At 36.5% G+C, this 26,650-nt stretch overlaps 1 protein-coding gene across 2 annotated transcripts in view; it reads left to right on the top strand.

The window, feature by feature from the left end:
• LOC145970939 (CD151 antigen) overlaps positions 1–26,650 on the top strand; it is a 128,444-nt gene that overhangs the window by 17,916 nt on the left and 83,878 nt on the right. Inside the window, exon 2 of one of the 2 annotated variants that reach the window (XM_083098019.1) lies at positions 19,201–19,290. The exons of the other annotated variant lie outside the window; for it this stretch is intronic. The gene's annotated coding sequence lies outside the window, so the exon portion shown is untranslated. The remainder of the gene's footprint in view (positions 1–19,200; positions 19,291–26,650) is intronic. 2 annotated transcript variants of the gene reach the window in all.

The following is a 26,650-nucleotide window of genomic DNA, read 5'->3' as shown; positions in this document are numbered from 1 at the left end:
TAAGCTAGTTATTCTACATCAGACGAAAAACAAAACATGCGTACATTTATTTATTATCGAGTATTGAGACAGTTTACGTTCAAAATTAACAAATTTACGAGAAAGAAACTTTTCGAAAAAATGAAATCAATTCATCATGTATGAAACAAAAAAGCAGCATGTATATATTTGTTCACTTTCACACTTGAAAATCTATTATAAATCTTCAATCCAGGATAAAATACTGTTCGCATTTTCGCAAATCGAAGACAATAAATTGAATCTAATGTACGATAAATATTTTTCCGCGACCGCAAAGTCTCGAAAAACGCCGTGTTGCATTAGCACTTGGATTAAATGTGCAACGCGAATTGCGAAACGATAATTATACGCCGTGAATTCACAACGGGAATCCAATTAAAGCACTTAAATTATCGTTAATCCTAATGCAGTATCAATTACATTTATGGATGCACACGCTGCTGCACTTCCACCGAAGGTAGTATACGTACAACGAGAGAGGAAGAGATACGATTGCAATTAATGAGACCGTAAGTTTACATCTCGTAAAGACGGGGTCGCCCATTCGGCAAAGGGTAAACCTATTAAGTGTTACGCGAACGTGGGATGAAAACATCGTCTTTAATAAATATGCGCATATTATCGCCGTTGCGCATCGCTTCATAAAAGCGGCCGATGAATTTATATGAGTCGGTAAATCGCGCCCATGCGAGGTCGCGTGTGAATTTAATACTTTCGATCTCGTCCCGTGTGTTCCGGCACTTCATAAATAATTCCGTTCGGTAATTCAAACACCACGAACCAAGTTAGCCAACCGAAAGTTTGTGTATGTATATCGCGAGAGAACCGTGCGTAGGCGTGCTAAATGAATTTATAAGATCCACGTGTTAACATTCGCATTAACATATGTATCACGATTGATTCCTTCCTTTTATCGTCGATGTCATTTTTCAAAAATAAGCTTTAACCAGCAAGAGGAAAAAGCATGTACATGTAAAAAAAATTCTCGATATTTTCTTATTTTTAAAGAATTTAATTTAAATATTCACAAAAGTCGAAAAGATAAATTATTCATAAGATAAATTTTAAAGTTTTAATAACAACAAAAAGTGTTTGCTTTGAAAAGAATTCAATATTTTAATTTTGTTACACAATTTCTCATTATAATATTTCGTACACTTTAATCATGAGTAACGTCATTAAATGAAATTAATCTCTGATCAAATATTCAGAATTCCTTGTAGAAATTTCTCATTTTTATGCAAATAATAATTGCCTCGCGTTAAAAATGATGGAGTAAAATGCAAAGAGAAAGAATGAAGATTACTTTAAATATATTTCTCGCATCGACGACAATGAAAATTGAGTTAAGTAAAGTTTTACTATCAGTCTCTCTCGGTTAAATTAAATAAAATGAAGCAAAATCAATACGAAGATGGAAACGGTCGAGCGAAATTAATCGAAGACCAAAAGTGCCGTCAAAGTCTGATTTATAAGCTACTTTTTAATTCAGTTCATTCAAGTCACGTGCAAGGTACTATATGTCACTTACCACGAAATTTAAATTTAATTGCAATCATACCGTGCATTCTGAAAATAATACATTCTAAAACGACAAATATAATTCTTTAAAAGTAAAATTCTCTCTCTGGAAACATATGTTGGTGATGTAATCGTGTCAAATTTTATATAAAAATATGAATATACTAAGATATTTATATTTATACATGTACAACATTTTTATTACACAAATTACAAAATTTATCAATTTTATTTATACATTTTAATTTTGTGCAATGTAAGATTTTGACATTATATTCGCGGTAAGTTTTATCGACTGACGTGAATCTAATCAATTTCAAGCAGAAACACCACAAAATGCAGGAAACACGTGTCAAGGTGAAGACACGGAGTCAATAAGCTTGCGCAACGATGTGGAAAATTAAATTTTAATCCGGAGAAAAAACACACGCACAGGTGTGCTGAATTGATATACAACGTCGTCGCGCGAAATATTATAATACACAACCGAGCGTTGAACCAATCGCGCGCGAACCAACATGTTCTTTTATTAGTAACAATTTGTATATACAGAGCGTATCTGAAATGATGCACTAAACTTTAGGAGCGTATTCTAGAGGTCAAAATAAGACTTTTTTTTCCTATGAACATGGTCCGCAAATGAACCCCCTCTGAGCTAGAGGCCCCTAAAGTTTGGGGAAAAGATTAAAAATTGGCTGTATTTCAGAAAAAAAAAATTTTTGACGTTACCTATCACCCTCTCTTGAGAGATAAATAAATTTGCGTTGCGGGTGTTTGGTCAATTTCACACATTTTCGAATTTTAGCTCGGAGGGGGGTTCATTTGCGGACCCATGTTCATAAGAAAAAAAAGTCTTATTTTGACCTCTAGAATACGCTCCTAAAGTTTAGTGCATCATTTCAGATACACCCTATATCGAGGGGTAAACCGCTGATCAAAATTATGTACACTAATGCCTACTAATGCCCAATTCCTGGGCATTACTGCTAAATTTTTAAAATTTAATAATTTAAATTTTAATAAATTTAAAATTATTATTTGGAAGAAAAGACTTAATAATATTTTAATAACGTCCATAATACGCATTAATACTTCAATAAAACCTAATAATGCCCAAGTAATGCCCAAGCAATGCCCAGTAATGCCTCAAATCTGTACACCGCAATGCCCTCAGCGGTTTACCCCTCGCCCTGTATATTTCCCAAGCCACGAGTGTAGAAATCGTCTAATACGACGCGCACGCGTCCAAAAAAAATATCCACCTTCGAGGGGATATCCATCAGTCAAGCGTCAGGCGGCCAGGCACGTAGGCATACACGCGTGCACGCACGTGCGTGGGCGCGTGGTCGAGGTACCTGCGTTCCAATTCCGATAAATAAAGATTCGTTCACAACGGAGGGTCAACCGTGCGTCGAGGTTTCGCGTCCGGCTGCGTTTCGCGTTTATGCAATCGCGCTCACCGCCGACAGGAGAGAACTGCCGATGCTCCGCATGTGGGTAATAGATACGTTGACATAAATCCAACCGCGTATGATACGCGTGTAGTGGCGCGTACGTGAACCGGATCCCGCTCTCTCTCTCTGTCTCTGTCTCTCTCTCTCTCTCTCTCTCTCTCTCTCTCTCTCGCTTCTCCGCGTCTCGCTGGTTCGCATATCTCGACCTGTCCACGTTGCATTAATTCAGAGTTGCATCCGGCAATGTTCTCGCAGAGATGTGTCAGCTGTTGTCGCATAATGAGCGATTGACCGAAAGTTACTCCCGTAAAGTTTCCAGTTGGCGAGATATAAATGATTGACAATTCCATTTATATAAACGCGAACGTGAATTGCGCGTTAACGCGTTACGCGATTGCCCCTTGACTTCTCTAAACTTAAATTGCTTTATATCATTATTAAAATAACTTTTTTCCTCTTAATCTTTAAGCGAACGATGATATTGTTGCCTTCGAGTAAAGACTCGTGCGTAAAAATATTTGCAAGACCAACTTGTTATCTTTATGGTTTCGCGCTGAAACTTTTATCGCGCGTACGAGAGTAACGACGCTTTTAATATGCAACCGAATAATATTACGGTAGCATGTTGTTTGGAAAATTTACGCGTACTAGCGTGCGGTGAATATTAGAGGCGCTTCCGCAGGGCATGACGAGAGACTGACACGCACCTCCGTAACCGTTGGAGACCTTTCTCGTGATTCTCGATTGACTATTACTTCCGGTCATTGGTTTTGCACTCGTTTAATTGACAACGCGTCGAATCGCGTCGCGAATCGAGAGTTAAACAGAGAGAAACCCTGCTCGCCGTTTGAGCGTGATACACGATTTTCCGTTCATGAAAATCCTTTTCGAGAAATCGAAAATATTCGCTAATTGGATGTTGCTAATGACAACGGAACGAGGAAGCTGAACAAAAGCGCGCGGGCAGATACCATTCGGTACAATCAACGCTTCGTTTTCGACTCAACCATTTTAAGAGTTTCTCCAAAGTGAAAATTACTTTTTCCATATTCGGCGTATTAGATTAATATAATCAACTCTGGATAGAACTGTCGTGAAAGAAATATTGTATTTGTAAGACGAGAGAGATTAATTTGACACTGCGTAATATTGCAAATAAGATTACACAGTTCCACAAAAAAAAATGAAAAAAATACCTCCGGGGTCTGAGTAGGTGTACTATATGTTTTTGGGGTCGCTGAATCCGAATCCGATGTCCATTTAACTCCATGTCATCAGGATTTTTCATAACCTCAAAAAAACTGCTCAATAACGGCATATCTCAATAACTCCTGCTCTATAACCCCATGAACACTTAAAACCATGAAAAATAAAACCCCAAACACCTCAATCCTTTAACATCTTCCCCCCACAACCCCACAACTTCATAACCTCATAACCCTATAACCCCATCTCTGCCGGATCACGGATCAGCTCCGTTGCCCACCGTCAACCACGTGGAGGTGCCCTGGATTGCAAACATGCGAAAAAATAATTCGGTTTGGTGCAAGGATGCACCAACTCGGAGTAATACCCTTCTTGCCTGGACTACGAAGCAGTACTATTTTTAAATGGACCCCAAATTGTGATCTTTTTACACCAAACCGACATTCTCACTGCGTTTGTTGGTTCCCGGTTTATGTGATGTATGAAAGAAATGGTTGCAAATTTAAAGTTAACTTGAGCTGTATTCTCCTTAGATTTCGCAGTTATGGGGTTGTGGAATTATAGGATTAAGGAGTTGTGGGGTCGATGAGAATGTGATTTCAATCTCAAGTACTACATCTGGCCCGCAGACACCGAACGTCAAGGCTAAGATGCTCACAAGTGTCGTTATCACTAATTCTCTGGGTTATGGGGTTATGAGGTTATGAAGTTGTGGGGTTGTGGGGGAAGATGTTAAAGGATTGAGGTGTTTGGGGTTTTATTTTTCATGGTTTTAAGTGTTCATGGGGTTATAGAGCAGGAGTTATTGAGATATGCCGTTATTGAGCAGTTTTTTTGAGGTTATGAAAAATCCTGATGACATGGAGTTAAATGGACATCGGATTCGGATTCAGCGACCCCAAAAACATATAGTACACCTACTCAGACCCCGGAGGTATTTTTTTCATTTTTTTTTGTGGAACTGTGTTATCGAAACAAGAGACTCTGTGGAATGAATTTCATTTATCTCATTATGATATCGTTTAATACAAGCGGGTAATTAATTTTTACCGTAACGTTATTGGATTAACGTGAAAGAGATGTGGATCTTTCTTTTCAGCTTTTTTGAAGAATTTTTTTATGCACGCCATCTTCTGATGATGGAGCGAAATAGAGGAGAACACAATTTATTTTCAATTTTCTACAAAATTGTAATTGCATCCTGCTGCGCATTATACTACATGTAGTTGAACAAAATAATCTCGTTCCACGTGTATTATAAAAGATGTATTAACTTTATAACGAACTTGTAAAATTGCGTTCATCACGTTTATTCTTTCGAACCTATCTAAATTATGTCTTACACATTTTTTGTATTTCCTAATTAGAAAAAATAATTATTCTCTGAGGTATAATTTATTTTAAGTACATAAGAATATATAGTAGAAATTATACGCGTCAAAAATATACATCTCCAATTTCTGACGTCGATTATTACAACTATACTGTTTTTTTTTAGTCACTGCTAATACATTCTTGTTTATTCACACCGAAACATCGCGGCAAACGAGCTCTTTCACGAGCTAGCGACGATTCTCCTTCCCTAGAAATCGCACGGCTCCCAGGTATTTATACCTGTCTGGAAAATAAAACCTGCCGGGAGATTTCTCTGGAAGGACGGAAGAATTACTTGCTCGGGTGATCTCGACTTGCCGGTAGGTCCCATAATCTTCAGGTAGTGGAAAAGGAGAGAGAAAGAGAGAGAGAGAGAGAGAGAGAGAGAGAGAGAGAGGAAAATATCTCATGCGTCAGGGTTAAGCATAATCCTCTAAGCGTAATACGATGAACGCGCGCACGCGAGATAGCGCATTGCGTAATAATATCTAAAATTACACGGTGCTACTTCGTTCGAATTAAAGGTAACATTTGAGCGATACGAGAATTGCAGAGAAAAATAATTCACACACGTAGTCAAGTTTTGTAAAACAGCTCGTTCCAACATAAACACGACTAATTTAATTAGCGAGATATTAACCCGAGTATAGAATAAAGCTTGTCGAAACTCTCTCTTCACGAAGCATGCATTTTTTATTTGAAATATCTTTAATCCGGGATTTGTAAATTACCTTCAATTAAAAATGTGATTAATTAAAAACATTTGTAAAAATTTAAAAAATATATAAACATTTTTTTAAAGGAAAAACTTTTGAAAAATTATGTACAACGATGAACGTAAATCATTGCTTTTCACTAAAACGGATAATGGATGGCTATAGTTTTTCATACGTCGACGTTAATTGTGACACGAGCGGGCGATGTAAGATCACGGTTAAATCATATTTCAAAGTGCCAGGAGATGTGTCCTGCGATGAGGAAGAATCACCTGTTACGCCTCCTAAATCCGCGGGGAGTTTCTTTCCGACCGTTCGGATTCATTCGAGAATGTTATTCACGTCTCCGCCTTCGGGATGTATCTTGAAATTCGAATTTTTCACTCAGAGCGTTATTTCCTTACACACATACATAATTCTTGCGCACACATTCCATTTGTTAGGAGCCGGGCTATGTTAGCATGGCACTCTGTTCTTTCACGTAGAAACGGTTCTAGGCTCGGAGGAGTACTAAACATCTTCTGTTCGGCGTTTCAATCGTGGGAACGACCTCGCGACGTACGGTTATGCTAAATAGCGTATTTACCTTTTTCTTTAAACCCAATCGTTCTCCCATTCAAATTATTTTAAGTTAATTATTATTTTACGTTTATCTTTCATTACGTAAATTGAAGGCTGTATTCAATTTTAATATTCTAAAGATTTCTTTTATACCATGAAATTGAGTGAATTATAATAATTTGAAATTCTGACGCGTATACTATAATGGAGTTTTCATTTACTTGATTGTAATATAATCAGAAACTATAATGAATTTTAAACACACACATATACATGTGTGTTGTTAACATTATAAAATATATAGATCTTATTACAAATTCAAATTTTAAATATAGAAATTTAATAAATATTGTAAAAACAATCAAATAGTTATATAACATTTAAATACAGTAAAATTACATTTTGCTATTTGTCTTTCGAATAATTTTGCCGTTATATTTTATTTGATAATCGAGTAACACATCTATGTGTATAATTCTCTGAATTGGATTTTTTAGAAACGTATGCAATGATGTTACAACAATTCACATCGCTAGACGATTTTTCTCACAATTGATTTAGGTACTTTACTTTACTACCTTTTGCAGTGAATATACTTATCTGCTAGCATTCTAATTGCATAAGAAATATCGAGAAAGCATTTAAAAAGCGTGATTAAATGTATATGCTACTGATTTTTATTTTACAGTCAACACACTTTCAATGAGTGGCTTTACATCGCTATCATTCGATATATCCTTCCTATTCTCTTATCGCATGTTTCAAGAGATATGGCTTTTAAAGGTAAATGTGTCTACATTACGTTACGATAGTCAAATAGTTTTTAAAGATTCTAATAATTTGCTTCGATTTGTGGAAATTATCATTAAATTATATAAGAATTCAATTTTAACAATTTTTCTATTTAATTGCATAAAATATTAAATTTTTTGCAAATGATAGCTTTCGACATGATTATTTGCACATAACACGAGACCTCGACATTTAACTTTACAAGACGCGAATATAAATGGTGATATTAATCCATGTATTATACAAACGTTATTTTGGTGAACGAAAGGTATCGGAGTCTCTTGGCCAAAGCCGTTTATAGTCGGTAAAGCGCATTAAGACACATGGCAGGAAGCCATATCTCGGTCTTTTGAGCACGAAGTTGCTTCGGCTACGCCAACTACTGGTTTCGATGCAAACTTGCCACCGGTTGTTGAGCTTCATTAGCCTGACCGCATACGTTAAATTCTAATTAGCCTCATTTACTCTGGTCTCACGATTAAGATCGTACGCTTCGTAATAGAATCTGCACACAACTTTGACACAAAAGCTCGAGTGTGTACGTCATGATTAATAGATGGTAAGTAAAACTATGAGTATAATTATAAGTAAACTTTATTAATTTATACTTAATTAATTTTCTTTAGCGATATTTAAATGTATCAATTGTTTGATATAATTTTTTGTTTTAAAATTGTTGTAAAATTTTACGATTTACAATTCGCAACAAAATTTGTGAGATAGAATTGATCTATAATCACCCAGAAAGCATGTATCAAAATATACTTATATATTAGGATATGCATCATATAAAATATAAATTATAAATGGAATTGTACCTGAAGTTTTGTCGTAAATTATAGAATAATTATTTAAAGCAAAATTTATAATATTAATAATATTATATATAATTATATCATCTAAATATAATAATATGATTTATAATAATTATTTTATTACATAATTATATTACTTAAAATAGGATTTATAATAAACAAACGAACGAGAGAGCGCTATAACGTTATAAACGAAATGTCACAGGTTAACGTGTGGATTAGATTAGAAGATGTATAGAGTTATATAGATGACACATCAACACGTACGTGTTTCGTTTAAGCGAACAGATAGATTTATCGAGTTGTGTTCGACATATCCCCTACGGCTCTGCTATCTCTTGTCCACGAATTCAGATGGATCGCCCACGAGAAGAAATATCAAAGGCCAATTGGCAGCCGTTCCTTACGTACAAGTCACGAGAAGGAACAACGACTAATAATACATTGTGAGTCACGATGCGAATCGTGACATAGGCTCCAATATCGCGGTATACGGTAATCCCTTCGCGTCGATCTTCTATCCCTTTGTCTATCTTTCTTTTCAACATCTCATTTCGCACAGAATCATAATCTGAAACCTATAAAAAAATCAAACACATTGTCTCTGTTGCGCGAGAGAATTATAATTTTAATCAAAATTCAAATCACATTTTGCAAGTATTATTGACGTAAAAAAAACAGTTTTAAGGAAATTGTTTTAATTGCGTTAAACCTATGTAAACTATCGAGTCGTCCCCAGCGAACTGAGATATACAGGGTGTCCTATTTTAACTTTCACACTCGAATATCTCGAAACCATGGCGGTTTCGGTGAAAATGTTTTAAACAAAAGTTGTATGGTTTTAAGGGGGCCATAAGATAGTGTTATTGGTTTTACCTTGAAAAGTCGTTTGAAGGTCACATGAAGGTCACTTCCAACTTTTTAAATGGGACACCCTATATACTTTTGCATATTCTTGTAGCTTGCCTCGAGAGCTTTCCAAAACACTATAATTAAACATTTTTTCATTAAGTACTTTTCGAGTTATGAGGCTTGAAATAATTTCTTAATTTTACATAAACCATAAAATATCTAGTAAAATATTCATTTTTCGATTATCTTACCTTAATACTTTTATGTACAAAATAATGAGAGGAATCAATTGGTGTAAAGAAAAAACATAGTTGTTTTTAAGAAAAAATATGTAATTTGCAATTAACAATTACATATTTTTTCTTCGAAACAATTATGTGTTTTCTTTACATCAATTGATTCCTTTCATTATTTTGTACATAAAAATATTAAGGTAAAGTAGTCGAAAAATGAATATTTTACAAGATATTTTACGGTTTATGCAAAATTAAGAAATGATTTCAAGCCTCATAATTCGGAAAGTACTTAATGAAAACTAATTTAATTATAGTGTTTTGGAAAGCTCTCGAGATAAGCTACAAGAATAAGTAATAAAAAATAGGGGATTCCGTTTAAAAAATTGAAGGTGACCTTCACGTGACCTTCAAACGACTCTCCAAGATGAAATCATTGCCACCATCTGATGGCCCGCTTCAAGTCATACAACTTTTGTTTGAAACATTTTTTTATTTAACGCACCGTTTCGGAGATATTTGAGCGTATTATTTAAAATGAGACACCCTGTATAAACCGGTTCGCTGTGTCTGCGTAGTCACCGCGCACAGTAGCGATGCTATCACGCAAAATTAATTAAACGTAGCCGCGGTGATTGATAATAAAAATCACCGCGTCGGAAACTGCGTGATTGACGCACAAGACACGATGCCCGTCGTAATTAAGAATTTCCGACGAATCAATTAAGCGACATTGAAGTAAACGATATTTTACCAGACGCCGGTAAACAGCCGTGCAGCGCGCTAATGGCGTGTGCGTGCTAATGACAGCTCCTTAATACAATAGACATCACCTATATACGGAGTCCGCATGAACCCGTAGCTCACAATGGGCCACGGGAAACGATTCTCCCGGACCCCGCTTCCTCCATTTGCTAATCACGATCGTCGGTGTCGCATGCGTAACGCGGGATCTAATCCATCCGTTCCACTTTTCAAACGCTTCGTGGCCTTTGCCCTTATTCAATGAAGGGATCGCACGAGGCTCGCATCGACAGAATGGCTCCGATTGCCTCAATAACGCTCCAGCGCTCGCCCTTGCTAGCGGAACTGAACGCGAATTCGTGAACGCGTTATCGTGAACTCCGATCGTTAATTCGGCCGATTAAGCAGCCGTGAAGATTATACGGGTGCTCCGACTAGCGAATCTCGTAGGTACGTGAGTTCGATCCAGATTAATCGCATTACGTTACACTGTTGCGACAGACGTCACTGCGAATCGTGAATATAATGCGGGTGAGTGAAATTAATGCATTCTCGTAAGATGTGAATAATTCGTTATTACATTTTTCATTGCGATTGTTATTCCGATTTAACGAGATTGTATCGATACATGGAATGCCAATCCCTGACCATGGAGAGAAAACGCGATATATTATATCGGAGTGATATTTATTAATGAATTGATGCACGGGAATCTGTTTGTATCGCTTTAAAGGGTGACAGCGAATTAAAATCGTACAAATTTTGATTAATATAAAATAAAGCAGATAGTACATAAAAATATAAGAGAACAATTTATTTCCTTTACAAGGAAAAGAAAAAGAAACGAGATTGTTCCCATCACGATGTTACCATATCTCTCTCTGTTTAAGGAATGCTTAAAGTTGCATTTTAGGTGTGAATATCCTTGGGACTGATGTCGCCAAGGTGTCCCTAACGTTAATAGAATGCCCGCTACCCAACGGTGCACGGCTGATGGTGGTGGATATTAGCTATGTAAGTGGATTGCACCCTGGGGTTTGCTTGCGCTATCCCACTAAAATGTCCCTTCCTCCTCTCGCGAGCGAGGTCGAAATCCCACATAACGCAGTTATCTCCCTGCTATTGGCCGGCCAAATTACAGCCAAGTTTCCGCCACATTGTTAGACAACGTAACGGTATCCTCCTTTTCTAAATTGACCTCGGTTATGACTTTGCAGACTAGTCGCTGAATATGTTTGCGATAAACGTCGTTTCAGAGCGAGTTTAATTATTAATTAAACGTCGTGTCTCTCTCTCTCTCTCTCCCGAAGAAATGCGAAATGAGATGTGAGACACACGGACAATAATCGTTGGAAAAATTTAATATCGACAGTTTGCTCGTACATTAGAGTAGAAATAAGACTAATATCAAGTTTAATGGATGCTGTTAGAGGGAAACGTGTCCCAAGTGACAATGGTAACTGTGGCTTTGGGGAAGAACCGAATGGGAAAATGTCAACTGATAAAGAGTCGCGAGCAATCGCGTTCGAGGGAAACTGTTCCCGACGGATTTCCGCGTTTACTTCGTTAAGTGAAACCGTCTTCGAATTTCCTGTCGAACGGAAAGGCAATCAGCGGGCTTAGAAACACGGAAGCATCAATTCTCGTAACGAGAGAGACCAATACGATGTCTTTCCGATAGACTAACTTTGTCTTAAATGAATACAATATAATTCCATTACATCCATTAAAATAAAAATATCCGCAGCAAATTTTCTCTCTTTTTTCTTTCGATTAAAATAATTTAGTAAGATAAATTATTATTCTTCCCTAGGTTAAAATATTGCTTAGATTCGCCTTCAATGACGCATGTTTATCTCTATTTTGCGATTCTTCGTAATCTGGTAATCCCTTTTACAACAAATCGCATTAAACGTATTTACACTCGGAAGAATCGGATGAATAATAAAATATAATCGGATTTGATGTATGGTTCTTTCTTTCTTTTTCGAACAGGAAGAGCATTAGCTCAGAAGTCTATCGGAAATGTCTGCTGGTCGCGATAGTAGCACTCGCTTTGCTAACGCAGAATGTGGGAAATCTATTGGTTAAAAGCCATAGAAATGCAGCATACAGCGCGACGACGATACGTAACGCCGTCACGGAAAAATTGGACTCGGTCCACAAAAGTTTCTCTTTTTCAAACGATCGGCGACTCGTTTGTGCTCGGTTTCAAAATTGCTTCGGGGATTTTGCCGAAGAAATACAATAGAAACCATTCCTCGGCGAGATGCGTCTAAGGCCTTAAAAACTCTTTGCCATTTACCAAAACGTTTTCTGATAAATTCAGTTACCGTAAAAATTTTTGTTACAAGATATATATAAAATTGTATAAAGTTGATTAAAATATATGTATATTTTTTATTATATATATATATATGTTAAATAATATATATACAAACTTATTCTTTCTATATTTTATTTAAAATTTAAAAGAGTAAAGTAAAAAGTCGATAACGTGATTGTTAGATTACTTTTCATCAACTTGATTCATGCGTCTGACCACACATTTCTTTCCTGAAAGTACCATCTCTTAGCGTTCTTACATCTTTTAAAACTTTCTTGCACAGTAAGTAGATTAGCTGATTGATTAATATGAGTCGTCGATCCCGTTCTTGGGATCCGCGCGTTCTAGCTATATTTCCGCCTGTTCTCTCCATTCGAAATTGTGTGTACGCTCAGCCGCTAACAGGGAAACTGCATTTCCGCACAGCCAGTGGTCGAAACGATGAAAACTTTATTACTCGCTACGGACGACGATAAAACGGATCCGGCTGCGGTCTGCAGCACACCACTCTGTGAGAGATCTGCTTGATTCCGGATCGCGGAGAGAATCGATGGGAAGTGAATGCCTGAGGCTGCTAGCGGATATCTAATATATTTGGATATCATGCAGATAGGGTTGTCGAGAGGTAACTGAATGAAATGCTTGAAAAAGTAAGCGCGAATTATTGATAGGGTCCTACTCCTCTCTCTGTTCTCACGCGGAAATTTTTATAGGATGTTTCAGTAATCACAAATTACTCTGTTATATTGTGATTAGATAAGATTATTTAGCTAAAAAAAAAAAACAATTTCGGAATATGCGATTAAAATATATATATGTACATATAAATATGTACATAACACAAAAACCATATACGGTAATTTTTTCCTCTTTTTTCCTTTTTAAATTATAGTTCGAGTTTTTAATCGAGAAAAAGCCTAAACTTTTAGGAAAGCTATAACTTGAGACTTTTGATCACATAAGAATATTTATTGTGTGTATAAATATATCGTATAAATTAAATTTTTTCAATAGAGAGCTTGAATTAAATTTTTTTAAGAACTGATTAATTTTACATTTATTAAAGAATTTGCAGAAATAAAATGCCGCATCTTTCTCTAACTGGCATATTCTGCATATGTCATATAAACGTAAAATATTCTACTAAAGAGCAATTTTAACATTAAATAGATATTTGGAAAAGTCGATTGAGGAGAAAAAAAAAACGCCACATAATATCTTTTGAAGAAGATATTTTCAATATTCCTGTACGCGCGCACATAGATCGAAATATTCTTTAAAAAAAAATGCGTATACATTTAGAACAGTGCATCAGTGTTTTACAGATTTTTCTTTTATATTTTTTCACGAAATATGAATTCAATTCTATTTTTATTATATATCAGGCGCTTTTGTCCATTTATGGTAAATTGGTTCGTACGAAACACAATGTGTGTACATGACATAAATTTAATCGCATTTTGCAAGTATATTATTTTTTACATTTTCCAATAACTGAAATGCACGCTACATATTTTTGAAAATCTATTTAATTGCATTTGTGTGAACTTAGCATCCTATTTTCAATAATTTAATTATTTTTCAATATTTATTCATTTATTGCTAAAAACTTATTCAATATAAAAATGGTAGCATTTTATTTATAGTTGTTTGTAGTAACGATAATTTTGTTTGTAATCAAAATCGTAAAAAATGCAGCATTAACGAGTTTTTACACATTGTTAAATTACTTTGTTAGGATACACTTCTCGTAGTATATTTCTAAAGCCAATTGTTGGCTGCCCACCTTTAAAGAGCATTTGAATAAAGGTCGAAACTATCATTTACTACAAGAATCGATTCCCTACGGAAAGTGAAAAGTATACTACAAGAAGTGTATTCTATATACTTTAACACATACATCAATGTATAAGAATTTGTACTGATCTTATCATTGTTAGTTGAATTTTTTAAAATTATTTATAGTTGTTATTTATAATTGTTTTGTAATGATTTTACTTTTGATTGTAATTGTGGTATCTATACGGTATGTTTCTCAAATATATCATAATTTTTAACCATTTTATCTACAAATAAAAGAAAATTATTATAAATAATTAGAAAAATAATATAGAATCAATATAAATCAATAGTTTTTTTATTTTAAAGTTTTGTAAGTTATTTTTTAAAATGCTGTATATTTTTTATAGTTTCGATTACGAACAGATAATTATTATCACTTCTAAATAATTACGAAATGTCAACATTCTCTGTATTGAAACTTTAATAAAAGTAAAATTAAGTTTACATAAATTAATCAACTATTACTCTTTTTTTATACGCACGAAAATAATGAATCAATTTTATTATTACTTATTTATTTCATCGTTTCTGTCTTATAATTTTAAAGCGATCAATAATTCAGCGACTTAATTGAATTAAGGTTTTCATGGATATACATATATGAGATATCGTATGATGTAAATTTTATAGACAAATGCGTCTCGTTTAAGATATACGACGGAAGATTGTGCGTAATTTCGGAATTGCCGGCCGATAAAACACGGACGAGCCGTGTCACGATCAATATATAATATTTGAATATCGTATAAATGGCTCGCGCATTGCTCAGATAATCGAGACACTCGTGCGATACGTTCTATACGTGCGGTCTATGCATGGATTACTATTCGCGGCCAGAGGGATTTTCATTCTCCATTTCGGCCCGCAATAAACCGAACGACTTCTCATCAACTACAGATTTTTTTCGATTGCTGGACGGTAACGGTAGATCGTCAAGTACCGCTCGAAATTGACAATTGTAATAAAAGTTTAGAACATTTTCCCAATTACACCTTTCAAAGATTGTTCGTTAAAGATACGATATAATAAACGATAAATTGTATAAAATAAACTTTTATCATTCGTATCATGTAGATACGTTTATGAATATGTATTAGGAAATATTCATCTTTATTTTCCGACTTTGATACGTATAATAAATCCTTGTGGTTTTCCGATCCGTGATCTTTTGATACATCGGATATTGTCGACGACTGGCGAGAGAAAGGAAGCATTCGGATGTCCGACAGGAGAAAAAGTTTCCTTGCGAAGCTTCCTTTTTCTTGTCACAATTTCCTTGCGCATCCGACTCTCTTTCCGTGTCCACCCTATCTTACCGTTCTGTGACATTCAATTCCAACTTTTGTGAATCTGAAAGTTTTCTTTTTTTTTTGTCGTCGCATTTGATGCAGCAAAATGAGGTAGGCTCAAAAGCGTATCGCTATTAAAACGATAAAAGATAAAGGTCCGAATAAAACGATAAAATGCGTGACATTATGTTATTGTCGTTGCTGTAACGCGTGACGGTTTCAGATTCCTCGCAGCACTTTGTAAAATGTAGAAAAGAATCGAAAATATGCTTGAAATAATAATTAGCGCTTTAATAAAAATTTGATATAGTAAACGAACAATATGTCCTTTACGAATTTTTCGAAGTAATGTAACCGGTCACTCGTTTCTTGCTGAACATGTGTATTTCACTGTTGGAATTTTTAATATTCTACAAAGAACACTTCACACGAATATGCGTCAAGTATAAATTGAAAATAAACCCACCTAATATGTTTTTCTGACTATAACGCATTTCTCTTATGTATGAGACTGATCTCTTTTCATATTAATTTGTTCCAAAGATGGAAAGAATATAATTTTTAATCTCATAAAAGAGAATGTGTTATCAATTTAATCTCTTTGAAAAAGTTATTTATATAGATTGATGGATACACAAAGTATTCTTGTCCTTTGTGTTAAAATTCTTAAATATTTTCACATAAAACAAAATTATATCATAAAACAAAGAGAGAAAACGCAACTTTGTTGTCCTATAATTCGTCTTTTTATACTTTATAAATTTCTTTGATACTTTGTCATATAATGAAAAAGATACCTTTGTCTGGAAAAAGTACTCGTGTATATTTGTACGTGTGTGTATATGTGCTTTCGCAAGTAGATTTCCACGAATGAAGAGTTGATTTGTTCGCTTCCAGCCAAGTTTCCAGGATACTTTGCCCCTCGCTTACCGTATCTATTTTTTTCTCCCAACGGATTCGAACGTTATCGTTCTCCCGTGCTTCCTCTCGTAGCGTATTCATCCTCGGGCGAGTTTAATATTGCAAAACGGAATTGCAGACGATGCACCGGAAGTCGAGCGGCCCAAGAGGGCTGTCCCCGATGCGCCATCGTCTCTATTCCTTCTGCATTCGGGATGATCCACCGGTACCGGGGATTTGTAGTCGCAGCTGCCGCGCGACAGCAACGGTAGCATATGAGACTCTGTATGGCTCGTTGAAAAATGCAAAGTGCAACAACGGCGAGACACCCACCGAACACGACGCGACGTTCGTCGGAAAAGAAAACAATCCGTTAGAGGACGCGAAATTATGCAACGCGTACAATAGCGCGACGTATAGTTTCGCGAAAATATAGATATTAAATTGTGTTGCTTGGAAAAATCCATGTTTTTTTACGAAAGCCATTTCATAAAGAGTACAATGTATATATACAGGGTGTCCCAGATCACCCGTACACTCCTCTTAAAATGAAAATAAATGGCTTTTACAAAAAATCGCGAACAATTTTTAAGTAAATCGGGTACGCTCTATCAAATGGTGATATTTTCAACTTTTGATTCCGACCGGAAATACGCCATCCGGATCGGAAGTTGAATTTTTTTAGGGGAACATGGTACTTTTTATTACAGATTCGAATTATACGTGAAAAAATAAGAAACTTTTGTATCAAACGTTTTTTCTAAAAATGCGTCTGTCAATCTTAAAATTGATCCTGAAAGTAACTGTGATGAATTTTCGAGATGAGGGATAAAATTTATGCTTAACTTTTCGCGGAAGAAATGTCGCGTTCTCGCACCGTTTCATCGATCTCTCGACATCGTAAGAAGAGACGGATAATCGTAAATAGTTTTAATTACATTTTTTGTAAATATATGTACGTAATAGTGTAATGTGTTTTGACGCGTCTTATATTACCTTTTATTATGTAATTGAAACGTCGTTAAAGTTTCATTCTTCTTTTTAAGGAGAACAAGAATATGGCGGGATATGGTTTCGCAGGAAGTATATCTCGCGTGTAATATACGTCTGGATTTCGTTTCTTCCTTTCTGAAAGCCAGCTTAATGTCATGTGCAGCCGGCTCGCATTACTGGGTCGTGGCTTATCACTCTAAATGCCGTAAATCTGATCGCATTTACATGGCACATCCAACAACGAGTTAACGTTGTTTCGTACATCGTTTATAACTCGCTCCCGCTTCGCGGCGCGGAACGGTATACGTAAAGAGTGGTTTACTGCCAGTGTTAAGTACCGGCGTCGGAAAGCAACTACTTGTACCGTCGTAATCTTCGCGTTATCTCGCGTTATCTCGCTAATTCCCGGTATTCGTGCAATGTATAAATAAAAGCGATAAATCGCTCCATTTCGCGAGTATTGTACTCCTTCACTGAGAAAAATCGTTTGATTGTACCAACAAGACGTATATGATTGAAGGCATTTTGGTTAAATCAAACAAGAATTTCTAGTTATCATAATAAGACTCGATTTTTTATAACTAGAACGTTTAATAGATTTTACTATAAGGATTTGGTTAGTATTTTCTGGTTGGATCTATAAAATTTCTTGTTACATTAATTTCTTTGCTTGTCGCTAGGCGGCGAGCCACTCTTAACTTAACTCGTATTCAATATTTGCCATAAAATGTATATAAAGAATTAGTATTAACCTTAAATCCAAAGTATATTTTTTTTCTTACAAGCAGTAGTGCCAGAAAGAGGACGCTAGCTCTCTGATTGTGTGTGTTTGAGCTGCATCCTCTTCTTGCATCACTGTTTATCAGTTTAATTTCTAACAAACTGAACTTAAAATAATTTATTCAATAATCTGGATTGAATTTATGCAATAATCGTGTTGCAATTCAGAATATTAAACAGACTTTTGAGATTAGATGGAAAAAATTTTAGACGACTTGGTGCTGGTGAATTTAGTATTATTAATCAGAAAATTTGGTAAATTTAACAGGAAGAAATTAATCAGATTCATCTGGTAATTCCTACAAGAATTCTGGTTCGTCCATTTTCCAACAGACATACTGGTTAAATCTACCAGAATTCTAATTAATGCAACCAGATTTCTTTTTCAGTGTTTGCTTAATTTCAAGTGACATACTTTGGAATTTTTCATTAATCGCCAGATGAATCGATTAATCGCGATTCGCTATTTATTTCGTTAACAAGATCGCAGGCTACGCTTTGTTTGCTTTAATTTCTGCGAGTCGCGATAAATTGACGCTGGCGCGAATAAAAATTTGCAACGCGATTAATTCACTCGCACTGGCTTTAAAAGCGTTTGACACAAGGAGCACGTTCGAATGTCATCAAATATCGGATTTAACCCACGCGTGTCGATGTGTTATTGACTTTGAGGATAAAATTTCACATGGCGTAGCCGTGAACGAATGTTAACTAAAAGTGCGCGCCATTGTCACAGCTCTTTCGATGGTCATCAGCTAAATATAATTAAAATTTGTTCCAGATCGGATATCCGAGCGAGGTAGATAACTTCGAGGACTCTGAAATAGACATGTGCGAGGATCGACCGAACGTTACTCGCCAATGACGCAGGGTGAGTGTTTCTAGTGTCGTATTGAATTTTTATCGTAGCGCAATTCTTCTTTATCGTGCATCGAATCGCTTAGTAGTGTACGGCCATCGATAGACTATTCGCTCTTGGATAAAATTTCCAAAGCCAAATACCTTCGGCAAGGACCGAGAATAACGCGTCGATAATTTCTCTTTTATGTCTCGTTTAATCGCTTTATTTGCAACAATGGAGAAATATAGTTGAAATTTCGCTATTATAGTGATGTGCGGTACATTCGCGTGCGCGTAATGTATGTATATTGCACGTATAATTCCCTGGAGGGATATATATATGTGCACGGCATGTGTATTTCTCTCCGTTCCATTCGATTTTCTGCCTTTTTCGATATGACACTGGTCGTACAAGTCTTATAAGAGGAAAATGCAGAGAAAAAGAAAGTCTGAAGTTAGCACCCCGAGATGCAAATTTTTATAAAATTCATATGGCATTGATTGTCCACAATTTGTCCGCATTTGTTCATGGATGATTGTCCTTTGTCCTTGGAAAAAATAATTAAAAATAAAAGAATTGAACAAATTTTTTTATCTCTATTTTTTGTCATATCAATTTGCAAAAATTCGCATTTAGAGGTGACAATTTTACAAGTCTAGAAAGATGAGAAACGTGTGGAAGATGTGTGTGGCGCGCAAAGGCAAAAGGGAACGTGTACATTCGACGCTTAATCGACATGCATTATCGCACGTTCTGTTTGCGCGGCCATAAATGGCCACGTGCGTACGCCAGCGGATATGGTTTCTCAATGGTTTCTCGAATCATTAGGTGAAAGGCCTTCCCGGAGAGCCGCCTCCCTTCTCGATCTCGATCTCGATCTCGATCTCCCTTTTCCTCGTCGCAGGATATTTGCCTTGACAGCCGCGTGATACACATTTCCCGTTTCATTTTGTTACTCGCATCGCGTATTCTCCTTCAGCCGCGTGCGAAAACTGTGAAAAATAAACTCATTAACCTCCGCTTCTCTCTCCCGTGAAACATCGCGCAATCCCAGTTTTCTCGTGTCGTCGTTAAACAAAGTAATTAACGGATTGAACTAGTTCGTTAGATGGTATTCTCGGCGACTTGAAAGTTCTCGTTGAACAATAGACTGCAGAGATGGCACGCGCCACAATCTTGAAATTTATAAGGATTCTCCACGAGTCGGAGATGTTAAGGGGATCCCTCATTGGCGAACTCTTACACGATTACAGCGCTCTCATCTAATCCTCATCCCGTATCTTTCTCTATCACTTATTTATAAAGAAGATGCACTGCTTTTTCTACTCTACTTTATCAACATTTCAGGTACATACGGACTGAAATTTTTGGGCATATGCCATTTATTAATTAGACTACTAAACTCAATTTTCACAGTTCCTCAAGTTTTTATTGTGCAGTCCGCTATTGGGTATGCTATTGTTTTATGCATAAAAGCTACAAAACATTTATACAAGGCTAATGTCATTATGAGGTGATAGCTTTAGACGCCATGTTGATCCAAGAAGTCGATAAATAAATATATAATTTTATACTTTTTTCTCTTCCTCAGTATATAATCGGCTTCCCCGTGTCCGTTTACATCTATACTTCAACCGTAGAGAAGGATTTTTAATTCTATGTAGGCAATAAAAAATGGCACATGCCCAAAAATTACAGTGTTTTGTCGATAAAATAGACAGATTGAGGGATCGCCTTAAGGGGATCCCTCATTGAACGGCGAACTCTTACACGATTACAGCGCCCTCATCTAATCCTCATCCCGTATCTCTCTCTATCACTTATTTATAAAAAAGATGCACTGCTTTTTCTACTCTACCAACATTTCAGGTACATACGGGCTGAAATTTTTGGGCATATGCCATTTATTAATTAGACTACTAAACTCAATTATCACAGTTCCTCAAGTTTTTATTGTGCAGTCCGCTATTGGGTATGCTATTGTTTTATGCATAAAAGCTACAAAACATTGATACAAGGCTAATGTCATTATGAGGTGATAGCTTTAGACGCCATGTTGATCCAAGAAGTCGATAAATAAATATATAATTTTATACTTTTTTCTCTTTCTCAGTATATAATCGGCTTCCCCGTGTCCGTTTACATCTATACTTCAACCGTAGAGAAGGATTTTTAATTCTATGTAGGCAATAAAAAATGGCACATGCCCAAAAATTACAGTGTTTTGTCGATAAAATAGACAGATTGAGGGATCGCCTTAAGAGCATCTGAAAATTTTGAACAAACAAAGTAATATCTCCTATAGATCTTATTCCGAAGAAATAATATAATTTTGTCAAAAATAGGGTATCCTTATATTTCGAAATTTTGGCAAGCGTGCCAAAATTTTAAGCCGAGATACTCGATATATATTTCTGTAATGCGTTGACGCATTTCTACGATGTTGTATAAAAATCGTTAGGTACGATATCGTTTGTTATTCCCGCTATTTTCTACGCGCTGCGGGTGCTGTGCGAGCGAGCTAATTGGCCGAAATAACAGTTGCGTTATATCTCGCGAAGGGCCATTTGGGACTCGCCTTGGCGCGCTTCCACGGTGGAAATCGACCAGCAAAGTGATTTATCGATTGAATTTTAATTTCCGGGTCCGCATAACTTTTATTTCTTGTCTCCGCATCGTCGCGTATAACGAACGCGCGCGAATCAAACGACGCGGAAAGGCGCGTCGCGAACATTATCGTCACGCGATCCTGGCGTTTTTCACGCGGCGTCACGCGCCAATTTATCCGCGAAATTTTCGGATAAAAAATGGCCCTTACACAGCTGTGTATTTGCGGCGCGATAGAGTTTTCGACATCGGGCGTCGACGGTCGAGTCTTCTCGCGGGGAGCGCGATCGCGCTAAATATTTCGCTCGTTTCGAAGCGACAAATTAAATTATCGCGTAAATTTTACACAATTTTCCAAATGATGCGGGAATCGCGCGCGATAACGTACGATTTGATTTGCATGGGATAATTTTCCCGAACGGTGTCCGTAGCTCTGCTGCCGACAAAGGCGGCATATTGTCGCGATTTTTTCTACGCAACGTTTTTCGTATGCCTCCCGCGAGGATGAATCCCTTTTTTATTCCATTTCCGATATCGTTGAAACAAAAGTGATATTTTTTCTTTATTTCCCCGCAGCGTCATAGCGAAACAAAGAGCGCATGGCAGTTCTGGAATTCGTTCGTTTTCAATTTGCGGACGTCAACGATCAAATTGGACGTAAAATTTTGCAATTGATTCGTTCTTTGTTCTATGGTGAACCTGATTTTATTGGAAACGATTCATCCGCGATATATTTTTGTCTGTTTCTAATAAATTTTATGTACTCGAGAGTAAAGGCGCGCAAATAATATATTCTTGTGTAACTCGAAATAGCCATCATATATATATATATATACATATATATGCCGTATATAACTCGGCAATATTTCATTACTTTTATCACAATTAATAATTTTACCTTTTCCAAAAATTTATTAATTAAACGTCAATTAAAATTTGGCGATAATTCATCGAGGGATATTAATTTCACTCAAATTGCTCGCCTTTCATTTCCATTATTCCAGAGCTTCAATGCGCGTCTCTGTGACCGCGACAGACGGCATAGGATATTAACCAGGAGAAGGACAATCGCGCTAAACCCGCCGGCGTGGTGCCTCTCTCTCTCTCTCTCTCTGTCTCTGTCTCTGTCAACATCGCGCATTCGCACGCTCGTGCGAATCTCGCAGATCTACCGTCTGTCCGCCCGTCCGCCGCCGCTAAATTATAGACTGGTACGCGCGTATTTTCTTCCATGCATATTGCATATAGATAACGAGGGATGCCACCGCCGTCGCCAAGCGCTCGTTTCACCAAGGCAGGCGCCGCGACGCTCAATTCCATCTGCGCGCGACGTACACGCGCGCATATGTCACGACTCGCACCGTCTCCTTCTCTCCTCCCTCTTTCGTTCGCGCATGAAACTATATTATCCTTTCTCTTTCTCTCTTTCTCTCTTTCTCTCTCGCGCTCTCTCTCTCTCTCTCTCTCTCTCTCTCTCTCTCTCTCTCTCTCTCTCTCTCTCTCTCTCTCTCTCTCTTTCTCGACATCCAGCTTGTTCCGACTATTCAAACAATCGCCCGCGAGATAGAAAGAGAGAGCGGACACATGTCGAGAGAGAAATCTTGAAATTTCTCCCTAACCGCATCTCAGGCGCCTCCCCTCCTCGACTTCCCTCTTTAGGCAAATCATCATCTTGAGAAAATTCTCAGCCTCCGTTCTTCCCATTCAACGAGGTAGTTTTTACCAACCAACCTCGGTTCTCTTCTCGCAAAGTCGTGGAATCAATTTTCAAAAGTTACAAAAATTATCGGCCTCGAATAAATGCGACTGTTTCTTGCACTTGATAAAGATGATGAACGTTTTTAATCGCGTCGCTTTTCTTTTTCGGATTATCAGCTTCTATTCAATTATTTCATTTTTTCATTGTTTTCATTCAATTTTCTTGTTTTTTTTTTTTTTTTTTATCAGACACGTTCACGATTTATCGTTTCTTAATATCTTTATAATTTTCGCGATTTAAAATGTCATTATATCCTGTTATTAGACGAAGCAGCCAATTTCCTAGTAAACAATCAATATTTAATATTAATCAATTAACATTAGATAATATTGATTGTTTTCTACTTTAATTATTAATTCATATAGTACCTTTCAATTATATTGTATAATAGCGCATAAATAAAATTAATATTAAGTAAAATTTGTCACGATTTTGCTTAAAGTAATAATAAAGTAAAAGAGAAATTATTAGTTCCGGTTAAAAGAGAAATTAATCATAGCGAGCGAGAAGAAAGCCGTCCAAGTCATATTCTTTCGAAGACTCCTTCGCTTCTCTCGTCTTCTACTCTACCTTGTTACTTCAGTTTTATAGTTTTTGTCGCTGTCCTTGCTACTTTGTGGCGTTCCTCTGCTGTCCGTCGCAGTCATTTTCCGAGTATACTTGAAGATACCGCCGTCGTTCGGATCTAGTTGGCGTCAAACAAAGCTTTGAGCAAAGGTAAATTGCAAACTTGGATGTTTCCAACTCGATAATTGCATACCTGAGGAAAATTTTCGATTGCGGAGAGCTAATTTAATAATAACGAATAAATTGTAGAAAGTAATAGAGAACTAATGGATAAATTCAACAAATATTTGCCGTTTTCGCAATATTATTACAATTCGTTTTTGCAGAAATAGCAGAGTGCAAACTCGAGTAAAAATACCAAAGATCGAATTAAAGCTTTCGTAACAACGGTATGTGTCGAAGAATTTATCATGGAAAGATATTTTCTCGTCTCTCAACTCACGCTCAATTCGCGCTACAGCTGCCTTGGTTATTGTGTACGCTTTATTAAAGCAAGTTACGAAGCTTATGAATGTTACGTCCACGGTATTGACTCGGAAAAGAAATACGACTTTGATATACTTCCAGCGAGGGAAGATGAACCGGCGAGTTGTAAATAATGAGAATTCCATTCGACGGAGTTACTCTTCTCCTCCTCGAAATTTCTCCTTTTGTATAAAAGTGTAGCGCCGCTTACGAATACTCGTAATCTAGCAAAGCTCGCGTATATCCGGCAGGTAATTCGAAGTTCAAACTATTTCTCCAGTTTTTCTCTTACCCTCGAGGGATACCATTTCACCTTGCCTCTTCCTTTTTTTTCCATTTTCGCGCTTTTGCATTTTTCACGACACGAGCGGAATTCACCGCTGAATTCCTTGCTCGAAATCTCGTCGGCTGCTTTATATCGTGGCCGTGGAAACCGTGGAAAGGGTAATGCATTTCCGTGCGTGGCAAAAGTGTTCCCCGATTGCACAAAGCAGATTGCATAATCAAGCCGGGACTTGGTTATAAATAAGTCGAAAAAGACTTTATCTACGCTAGAGCAAGATACACGAGGATTGCTCCGAGCGATTTTGTCTACCGTAATTCGTTAAAAAGGAATTATTCCCGAGCGGATTTCCCTAACACAGCCGCGCACAATTACCGCGATTCTATATCGCAAATTGATTTTGGAAGCTTGCTAATTTCCATTCATCTACTCAAGTCGGCGCATAAAACCATAACTTGTCAACAATTGACAATGACGAAAAATTTCAGAGAACAAATTAGCAGAATTAGCTCGTCATTTAATTATCTCTACATTGCGCTATTTAGAAATTATACTGGGGAGAATTAAATTTTTTTATTTAGTGCTGCAAAATAAAGCGCGTAAATATCCAGATGTAACATTAGTCGGCATGGTTGATACTTTTTTTTTTCTAAACTTGTGGTCGCGAAATGTGGCCCAAGAGAGAGTATCTGTTTTTAAAATGAGATATAGCACCCAAGATGTTTCTCTCTCTTTTTTCTCACCCGTCAGAGCTTTTTTCGCGTTCCCCATCGTGAAGAAAAAAATATGCTCGCGTCGTATGAACGAGACAGAGGAGAATAGAAAATTCGCTGCTGCGAGGGTGAAAAAGGGAAGAAAAACAAGGTTGCTTTCTCTCTTTCTCTCTTGCCGCCATATACAGGGTGTCCCAAAAGTCCCGGAACGGTCGAATATTTCATAAACTATGCACTTTAGAAAGAAATGTTTCAGACAAAAGTTGTATGGCTTGAAGGGGGCCATAAGATGGTGTCATTGGTTTGACCTTGAAAAATCGTTTGAAGGTCACGTGAGGGTCACCTTCAATTTCTTAAATGGAACCCTCTATTTTTTATTACTTATTCTTGTAGCTTATCTTGAGAGCTTTCTAAAACACTATAATAAAGTATTTCTTCATTGAGTACTTTTCGAGTTATGAGGCTTTAAATACTTTCTTAATTTTACATAAACCATAAAATATCTAGTAAAATATTCATTTTTCGATTATCTTACCTTAATACTTTTATGTACAAAATAATGAGAGGAATCAATTGGTGTAAAGAAAAAACATAGCTGTTTCGAAGAAAAAATATGTGATTTGCAATTAACAATTACATATTTTTTCTTCGAAACAATTATGTGTTTTCTTTACATCAATTGATTCCTCTCATTATTTTCTACATAAAAGTATTAAGGTAAGATAATCGAAAAATGAATATTTTACTAGATATTTTATGGTTTATGTAGAATTAAGAAAGTATTTCAAGCCTCATAACTCGAAAAGTACTCAATGAAGAAATACTTTATTATAGTGTTTTGGAAAGCTCTCGAGGTAAGCTACAAGAATAAGTAACAAAAAATAGGGGGTTCCATTTAAGAAATTGAAGGTGACCTTCACGTGACCTTCAAACGACTTTCCAAAGTCAAACCAATAACACCATCTTATGGCCCCCTTCAAGCCATACAACTTTTGT

This window comes from Camponotus vicinus, unplaced genomic scaffold, assembly GCF_025532165.1.
Source record: "Camponotus vicinus isolate PSW18456_S1 unplaced genomic scaffold, iyCamVici1.0 SCAF_1, whole genome shotgun sequence".
Lineage (NCBI taxonomy): Eukaryota > Metazoa > Arthropoda > Insecta > Hymenoptera > Formicidae > Camponotus > Camponotus vicinus.
Note: the sequence above shows the minus strand (reverse complement) of the source record. Positions and strands in the feature narration are given on the sequence as shown.